The 10,087-nt window shown below is 44.9% G+C and overlaps 1 pseudogene; it reads right to left on the reverse strand.

The window, feature by feature from the left end:
- LOC122127781 overlaps positions 1-9,194 on the reverse strand; it is a 44,795-nt pseudogene extending 35,601 nt beyond the window's left edge.
- Positions 9,195-10,087: the final 893 nt, after the last annotated feature.

Genomic DNA, 10,087 nt, shown 5'->3' on the forward strand with positions numbered 1-10,087 from the left:
TGAGTGTGTGCTGGTTTCTGGCAGTGAGAAAAGTTTAATGTGTCTTTTATTCCCCGAGCATTACTAGGAAGTTCTATTGTTGGCAGGGATGATTCTGTCATTGGGAGGTCTGTGTGTTCTCTGAGTAAGGGAATCTACAGACCTCAGAGCACATCTTGGCTTTCTCTCTGAAAGGCCTAAGTGTTTAAGGCTTCAGATGCTTTATAGGTTTCCAGACATATCCAGGGCTTGTTCTTTTTGATCTTTTAATGACAGCTCTAATTTCCTCCCTTAGTCATGGTCTATTGACCCCTTTGACTCTGGTATAAATGAGGGAACACAGGCAGGGCTGTTGTGTTGCTAAGGAAAGCAGACAGTGCTGCCTTGTTGCTGAGAAAAAACAGGCAGGCCTGTCTTGTTACATAGTTTCATTTTATTCCCCGATGTTGGTAAATAAAACCTCCAGGTTGGACTTCAGGAGGTGCCCATGATCATTTTTCCATTCCTGTTGCCTGCTCTTACCATACTGCCTTTCTATTTAAATTTATTTTTACTTTTAATTTTTGTCAGAAACAAAGAGGCAATTAAAAAATCTATATGTAATGTTAATTTTTATTCTTGAATTACTAAAATACATGAAGAACATGTCAATTAAAGCAGCATAAAATGGCAGATGGCGTGAGCTTGATCATTGTCCCTCTACTCTGTCTTTCTTGCTCTACCATGGGGTGACCACTGAGACTAGTTAGTTATGTATCCCTGCATCTAAACCAAATGTGCACAAAGAACAGGCTATTAAAAAGAGACTTTCCCACAGCTATCCAAGTCCCTCAAACTGCTATCTTAGTAGGAGGCCAAATTTCCATTCACACTATGGAGATTCAGATGTCTACACTCAGGTTCACAGACCTGAGCCAAATCTGGCACAAAGAACAGGCTATTAAAAAGAGACTTTCCCACAGCTATGCAAGTCCCTCAAACTGCTATCTTAGTAGGATGCCAAATTTCCATTCACAGTATGGAGATTCAAATGTCTACACTCAGGTTCACAGACCTGAGCCAAGTCTGTGCTGGAACCAGGACTGAAGGTGGTAACTTATTGTTCACTAAGGGAGAAGTCTGCAATAGCTAGAAATCTGCCCTTTGCCTTTCCCACTAAGTCACAGTATCAGGTATGAGGATCAAGGAGTTACACAGCCCTTTTAGAGGTTACTAGACTTTGGGTTTTAACATTTGTAATTCCAAGTTTCTCTTCAGATCAAATATTGGGCCTGCACAACAGCAGCCCATGAGGAAGTGATGTCCAGAACTTGTGTAAGTGTCTCAGACTCTTTGAATTTGTTTTTACTGAATTGTCTTTTTTTCTACAATCCACACCAATGGCCAAATAGGGTGTAGAAAAACAAGGCCACTTCCACCAAACCAAATTGTTGGTGTCCAAGACCTAACTTGAGTCCACTCCATTTGATGCAACACTGTTCAAAGGAACATTCATTCAGTGAGGAATAAAACATTGTACATCTGTCAGAGATACATGTTAACAGATATCCTTGACTTTTAACGTTATAGGTGGTATTTGAGCCAGATTCTGGTGGCATATACCTGTAATTCTAGCTACTCAGCATTGTAGTTTGAAGCCACCCAGGTCCAGAATGTCTGTGAAACTTTTATCTCCAATTAACCACCAATAAGCCCGAAGTAGAGTTGTGGTTCAAGTGGTAGAGCAATACTCTTGGATACAAAATCTCAGGAACAGCACTCAGGCCTTCAGTTCAAGTGCCAGGGCTAGCAAACACATCCAAAAATGTGGTATTTGCAACCAAAGAGTAAATTTTTATTTGATCTCTTTTTAGCCAATTTAATATCCGAGCTCTTGATCTGCAAGCCTCTTGGCCACTCTACTCCTGGAAAATAACAATTATTCAAGTGGAAAAGAAGGATCTAGAATGATTCTCTATTAGAGATGCTGGTGTTTGAAAGACTATGCGAAAAAGAATACTTCAGTCTCTAAAAGAATATAGCACTCACAGTGGAACCTCTGAATTTGTTAATTGATGGTCAGTATCTAGGCTTGAACTCAGAACCTGGGCTTTGTCCCTCAAGGCTAGCACTCTACCACTTGAGACATATGTCCACCTCTAATCTTTTTGGCAGTCAATTGGAGTAAGAGCCCCATGGATTTTCCTATCCGAGCTGGCATTCAATAACGATCCTCAGATCTCAGCCTCCTGAGTAGCTAGGATTACAGGCTTGAGCCTGTGATGGCTAATTGAAATTTAATGGTACCTACTACCAGAGATGGTAGTTAAGACATTTACATCCACCACAAAAGTCCAAGTTAATTTCAGCTTTGGTTTCTCCAACACACTTAAGAGAAAGATCAGTAGAGATCTATCATTAAACGTTAATAGTAGAATTCAAATACTCTTGGCTTATTTTTTTTAATTGTGAGAATACCACACAAAGGAGTTACAAATACATGGGCAAGATCTTGGTTTATTTTGAGTCCTGCTAAATCCTAGATTTCCAGGAACAAATCCCAAAATACAAGTGTTAGGAGGTCAGAGACAGGAGAGTTCCCTGAAATTGCATTAAAATTAATATTAACAATAATATCATTTGTTTAACTACCAATCTAACAAGTACACTTAATATAATTTTTCCAAGCCTTTTCATTTCCTAACAAATGGAGCAATGTCATTATTTTTGATGGAAGCATAGAATTCCATTGTGTATATATACCACATTTTCTTGATCCATTCATCTACTGAGAGGCATCAGGGTTGGTTCCATATCTTACTTATGGTAAATAATGCTGCAATAATAAACATAGTCGTGCTGGTGGTGCTGGTGTTTGTGATCATTGGGGTAAATGCCTAAAAGTGGGATTGCTGGGAAATAGGGGAGCTCTATGTGGAGTATTTTGAGGAACCTCCATATTGCTTTCCAAAGTGGTTGAACAAGTTTACACTCCCACCAACATTGTAGTAATGTCCAATTCTCTCTGCATCCCCTAAAGCATCTGTTGTTATTAGAGTTCTTAATTATTGCCATTCTAACTGGGGTGAGGTTGTATCTCTGTGGTTTGATTTGCATTTCTTTTATGGCTAGAGAGGTTGAGCATTTATTCATGTGTCTTTTGGCAATCCTTGTTTCCTCTTCAGAGAAGTTTCTCTGTAAGTTTTTAGCCCACTTATTTATTGGGTAAGCTTCCCCTTCCCCCACAGTGCTATAGTGTTACCTAGACCTGAGTTGGAATCTGAGTAGCGGCAGAAAAATGGTGTGAATTCTGAACTAGAGTGCTTTATTAGGTTTTAGGTTTTTTTTGTTTTGGGGGCTTTTTTTTTTTGCTAACCAAAGGATTTGAACTCACTTCATGGCAACCCTGCCTCAGCTTCGATCATTTTAGGCAGCTGGGCTGCCATAGTCCCATAGTCGACCCTGAGATCCTAGGCCCTGAAGCTTTGCAGGAGTAAAAAAAAAAAAAAAAAAACCCACACAGAAAAATAGCCACAGGATGGACTTTTTACATTTTCTTCCTTTGCATGGTGACCAACCTGGGTCCAAATTACACGGCTACAAAGGGTACTTCACTTTGCATTGGCCGTGGCTAGTAGACTATCGGGTAAGCCACAGGCCCATATGTCATCATAGGACATGATTTTGAATCCTGGTCCTGATACCTACCAATGGGGGGACATCCCACGAGACTCATTCCTATGCATGGGAATAATGATGGAATGTGAGCCAACTCATGATTGAATGAGAAGTTTCTGTGGGCATCATTCTAGTCTAAAATTAGATGCAATGATCCTACGATGTTGATGATTGATCTTAATGAATCTTTTATTAAGCATGAAAACAATACTATTCCTTCAATGGAGGCATAATAAATACCTAAGAGTTCGTAGGAACCTAGTTGATGTCATTGAATCCTAGGTAGATGTCTCTGGAATTCTATACAAATATATATTTATTGATATATACCATCTGCCTATCCATGTATGGTTATTTTGTCCACCCCTGGGGCTCAATCTCAGGGTCTGGGAACTGACTGGCAGCTTCCTTGGCTAGAGGTGGCCGTGTTGACACACCCATTCATGAATTGGGTCTGCTAGGGCCTGAGTTCAGATCCCAGCACTGCAAACAATTGGATCATGGAGTAAGAAGTGGAGTGTGACACCTGTGTTCCTTTTCTCTGAGAGTCCTGGGTGTCAGACATGATGGAGAACAGGTATACAATTTAGATACTATGTGATGGGATGTCATCAATATAATAAATGGGCTGCGTGTCATCACAGTCAATAAACGCCAAATAAATGAATAAAAAAATACAATCAATAACCACAATATGGACTGAACATCTATAGGTAAGTACAAATCCTATATTTATAACGTATATAAACAGCATGTTTTCCATGGCTGGGGATTGAATTCAGGCCTAGGGACCAGGCCTGACTTTCTTGCCTTCAAGCATGGTGAGTTTCCCTTCCTCCACAGTGCTGCAGAGTTTCCCAGATCCTGAGTTTAAAACCAAAGTAAAAAAATGGCAAGAATTGCAAGTCAGTGAGCTAAATTTTTTTTGTGTGCGGGGGCAGGGGGTGGCGGGGAGGGTTTTTTTGTTTTGTTTTGTTTTGCAAAGCAAGGTCTTGAACTCAGATCATGGCACTCTGCCTCAGCTTCAGTCACACTAGGCTGCAGTGCAGCCACTGGAGCCACAGCCGATCCTGGGATCCTAGACCTCCTGGCCTTGTGCTGGGAAAAAATATGCACAGAAAAAAAGTGGCAGAGCCAGGCACCGGTGGCTCACACCTGTAATCCTAGCTACTCAGGAGACTGAGATCTGAGTATCTAGGTTCAAAGCCAGGAAAGTCCGTGATACACTTATCTCCAAGAAACCACTAGAAAACTGGAAGTGGCGCTGTGACTCAAGCGGTAGAGTGCTTGCCTTTAGCTGAAGACCACAGGCAGAGTGCCCAGGCCCAGAGTTCAAGCCCTATGACCAAACCCTCCCCCCAAAAATAAGTGTCAGGATTGCGTATTTACATTTTATTCCTTTGCACTGTGACCACTTAGGTCTGAATGACATGGCTCCAAAGGGTACTTCACCTTGCATTGCTGAAGGATGGCGGGCTATTGGAGAAGCCATAGTCTCACACGGCAATGTAGGCTTAGAGTTGAATCCCACTAATGCCACTTCCAGATGGCAGAGATCCTAAGAGACTCGTTCCCATCCATAGTAATAATGTTGGAATTTTATCAATGGCACGGTTGAATGAGCTGATCATGAATAACACTTGTATAAAATAAGAAATCATGCTTTCAGTAGACTGATTTTATTTAATATGAAGCATTAAAAGAATACTATTTCTTACAGAGACGCAATAATTTCAGGACACTGATTTACTTAATAGTTTATTAAGGATGAAAACAATAACATTAATTACATGGAAGCATAATAAATACACAAGAATTGGTAGGAATGTAGTCTACATAACTGAATAATGTGTAGACATGTCTGGCACTCTATAAAGATATATATTTATTAGGATACTACCATCTGGGTGTCACTCTGTTCTTATTTTGTAAAACCCTGGAGCTCGATCTAAGGTCCTTGGAACTGCCTGTCAGCTCAATTTGCCCCAGGATGGCGTGTTGACACTCACCCATTCATGAACTGGGCCTTGTAGGCCATAGTTCAGATGCCAGCACTCCCAAAAAGTGAACTGTGGAGAAAAAGCTGGTGGTGCCAAACGTTTTCCTTTTTTGTGAAAGTCCTAGGAGTCAGGTATGAAGTGGAACATATATGCAGACCTATATCCTATGGAATCAATGTTCTATGTTGCCATAATAGTCAATAAAATAAATGGCCAATACATGAATAAAACAAAAAATAAAAATGAATATACTGAAAGCTATATGGAGTCAACTTATGTATATAAATATAAATCATATATTTAAAATGTACATGAATAGGATGTTTTCTAGTGCTGGGAATCAATTTCAGGTCTAAGGAACAGACTTGAATTTCATGACTTCAAGAAGGTGAGCTTCCCCTTTCCACACAGTGCAAAAGAGTTATCCAGACCATGAGGTCCGATCCCAGTCCTGACAGAAAAAATGGCAGCTGTATACTATGTGATGTCCAATTCTTAGGTATTTGTTCTGCCGCCATTTAATGAATGTGATTGTTTAAATGCTTCATACAGTATTAATTAAAATTGATCAGTGTCCTATAACATAATTGTGTATAATTTTGTCCTAGAATCATTCAAGAACTGCCCATTCAATCACATAATCACAAGCCATTGGTATTTATATGGATAGGATTGAGTTTTTTAGGATCACCTGCCATTTGGAGATGGCAGGACCAGGATGTGGGCTCCAGCTCTCCCCACATAAACCCGAGGATAAGGAAATCACTGGTCTGTCCAAGAACATCACCAACATCAATGATTAGGCAGGCACCAATGGTACTCAGCAGTCCTCCTTGATACTTACAAGGCTGTGATAGGAGGATCATGGTCAAATTCACCCTAGGCAGGAAAGTCCTTGAGAACCCTGTCCAACTTCAGTGCCAACAAAGCCAGAAGTAGAGCCATGTGGCTTCACTAGTGGCTTCACTAGCCTTGAGCAAAAGCAGTTGTGCCCAGATCCTGAGTTCAAGGTCAGGGACTGGCAACAAACAGATATATACAACAATCTGTGCAGCCATCCAGCTAAAGCAGGTCAACCTCTTGTTCTCAACTGGACTGGACAGTTTCATGTGAAAGGGGAGCTGTCATCTTGACTCTGCCCATTCTGCCTGCATCACAGGATTCCGTCCACACCCCCATTCTTTCATGTTTCTTTCTGACCAATGGGAAACAAGAATGATGGACACGCCCACATTCCATGCTGCCCAGTAGCACCTGGATTCCCTCAGTTGGTTGACACCACTACTAGCAGTTGAGGAAGGTAGAGGTGGCTGAGTGGTGAGCAAGATACTCGAGGCCACATTGGAGTAGAGTAGGAAATTGAGGTCCTAGACAGTGAGTGGGTGAATAGAGGATGTCCCAGACCTTGGAAAAGTGGCCAGCCCATCTTTCTCAGCGCTCAGATGTCTGAAACAACAGGACTCCCTGAGATAGCTGTGGGCAAGAAATTGCCACAAGAACACTGGCAGAAGAATCCTCCCAACAGATCTGCAACATTCAAGAAAACTAAGAACATGAAAAAGTGAAGGATCCCCAAGACAAACACCACTGGGGGGTGTGATTCAAAGGAGAGTCCAGCCAAATGTGATGCTGACCATGGGCCTCCCCTGCCTTTGGACACAGCCACAGCCACCAGGGTCCAGAGTGTCAATGGTCCCGATAAGGATCTGCAGAGGTGTACTGACATGTGGTGCCCACCCTGGATCCCAGCAAAAGAAGAAAAGAGGCGCTCTGTGCCAAGATCCAACCATTGAAGCAGGAAAAGACAGATGTGCAGGATGGACAGACGGGAGTAAGAGAGTAGAAGATAGCCCAACTGCACGCAGCAATGAAAAGGGAACTAGAGATCCACAAGGCACCCATACAGAGGTTGGTTTGGGAAGAATGTGATTTACAATGTTCACCTGCCCACGTGCAGCAGGCGACCAATGACAGAGAAAGGGAGCATGAAGCTCTCACCAGCTGCCTGCAGACCGCAGAGCAGCACATGGCAGAGCTGGAGATGGCGGCTTCTGTGGTCACTGCTCACAGAATGAGACTGAAATGTTCTTTGCACAGCTGAGTGATGTGACCCTTCAGCTTGAGGAAAGGATCAGTAGCTTCAATGACTTGGAGCAAGTGAACACTGAGTTGCAAGAGAAGCTGGAAACACTCTTGACACAGTGGAGCAACATGAAGAGCAGAATCTGCAAGTTCCAACAAGCGCTGGCAGGGCGTGAGGTACTAAAGAGACTACTGGACAACCTAAGCTGGATGGTGACTGCAGGGAATCTAGAGAGAGACACCTTCACAGAAGACCTGAGCATTGAGAGGTCTGTGCAGAAGGAGGAGGCCCGTCGGCTGACACAGTGGGTGAACCAACTGACAGAGGAGAAGAATCGAGGGGCAAGGCAGGTGTTTGACCTAGAGAAGGAGCTGGGGGAACTGAGAAGGAAGCTGGCAGAGACATGGCCCCCTTCGGGACCATCTCTGGTCAAGCGGCAGGTGCAAGCCCAGGCCTATTGCACAGAGATGGAGTTGAAAAACCTGGAGGAACAACTTCACATCCAGATCCAGGAAAACCAAAGGCTCCGCTTCCAGAACACGGAGCAGCAGAAGCAACTGTGGAGACTGGAGAAGCCACGGATCAGCAGGAGATCTGCAAGATCCCACGATGCACATGTGTGCAATTGACAGATGGAAGAACAGCTGGCCCTGATGTGGGACACTCTCCACATGATGAGCAGTGAGAAGGAGAAGCTAGCCAGCATCTTGGACTCAGAGCAGCAGGTGAAGAAACATCTGTGAGAACAGCTGAACCACACAGGAAGAAGATAGAGGAATGGAAAGAGGTCCTGAGAGAGAGAGCCAAGCAGCTTGGGAGCTGCAGGAGCGGCAGGAGCAGTCCCTGGCCCAGCTGCAGGAGCTCAGAGCCACCTGTGAGCTGCACATCACCTCCAATGAGCAGCTGAGCTCTGAAAAGGAGGCCCTGCAGCAGCACCTAGAGAGGCATACCCAGCTGCTGGAGCAGCTGAAGCAAGTGCAGGCCCCACCAACTGTCGGGACCAGGTGTTGCCCCCAAAGTGGCAGGACACCCTCAATTGCCTGGAAGTGACCAGAATACAGGAGGAGAGCCTGCAGGCCCAGCTGAGCTTCCTGGCTTTCCCTGGGGAAGGGAAAGTTGAGAGCCCTGGAGAAGCAAAAGGTGAGGAGGAAACTCCCCCAGACGTGACCATCGCAGAGGATGGAGACATCCCCAAAACCGAGAGGGACGTGGATCTGGGGGCGCTCTCCATGGCTGAAATCCACAGGGGGAAACTCCTGCACCAAGAGTGGCAGGCCCACTGCGGGTGCCCAGTCCACCTGGCAGCTCAGTGCCAGAGAAAGCTGGAGCCACTGGCCCCCCACCGTGAGAGCTAGCACCACAGCATATGTGAGGATGATAAGCAGGACACGAGGGCATCCGAGAAGAAAATCTGCTTTGTCCATGACCTGCCTGTGGAGGTCGACTTCCGGAGTCCAGCGGATGAGCTCCACCATCGATGCAGCCAGCTATTGGCACACATCCACACCATCGAGGACTCCCTCGTGGCGCGTAAAGAGCAGATGTTCGTCCTGGATGAGCTGTAGGAGAAAGCTGAGCACATGTGCTGGCTGTCCCAGGAAAAGATGAAGAGGAGAGAGCTGTGGGAGGCCCTGTGGTTCCTCTCAGGGGAAGGCATGGACAGCAGGCACCAGATGCCGGCACAGGCTGAGTCCCCTGCCACCACCACCGATTCAGACACCTCAGGCTCCGAGGTGGTCAAAATGAGGGAGGAGCAGAAAGGTTTTGAACATTTGTCACTTCAAAGCAGTGTGGAAACTGCCAAAGGACAGGTCGGGGCACCCTACCCCATAGAGGACTCCCCCATGGAGCACATCCTGCTGCAGAAGCCACACAATGCAGATCACCCACAGCTCACAGGCTCAGGTGAGGAGTGTTCCCTCCCTTTCTTCTGTAGACTGATGCAGATGATGACTCTCTTTGTGACATACTGGTTCTCAAAAGCCTCAGCAGCCACCACAAGTAGGTGGCCAGGTGGCCTTCTCTCAGGCCTCCATCTCCAGTTGATGGTAAACTGCGGGTCAGGTAGGGTAGAGGCTGCCGGGAGGCGGCCCATATTCAAGGGACATCTAATGGACCATTCGTGGCCAGGGAAGAGGCCCATGTTATGCTTATCACAAAGAATGAATAGTTTTCAAAGGGAAAACTAGCCTCCAACAAAGATTTGTTCTTCCCGTCCTGGGGCTTGAACTCAGTTCCTGGCCACTGTCCCTGAGCTCTTTTTACCGTGGCTAGCACTCCACCACTTAAACCACAGTGCCACTTCTTGTTTTCTGATGGTTCATTGAGAATAAGAGTCTCACATACTTTCCTGCCCAAAATGGCTTTG

The sequence above is a fragment of the Dipodomys spectabilis genome, unplaced genomic scaffold (assembly GCF_019054845.1).
Source record: "Dipodomys spectabilis isolate Male_0828 unplaced genomic scaffold, ASM1905484v1 ptg000312l, whole genome shotgun sequence".
NCBI lineage: Eukaryota > Metazoa > Chordata > Mammalia > Rodentia > Heteromyidae > Dipodomys > Dipodomys spectabilis.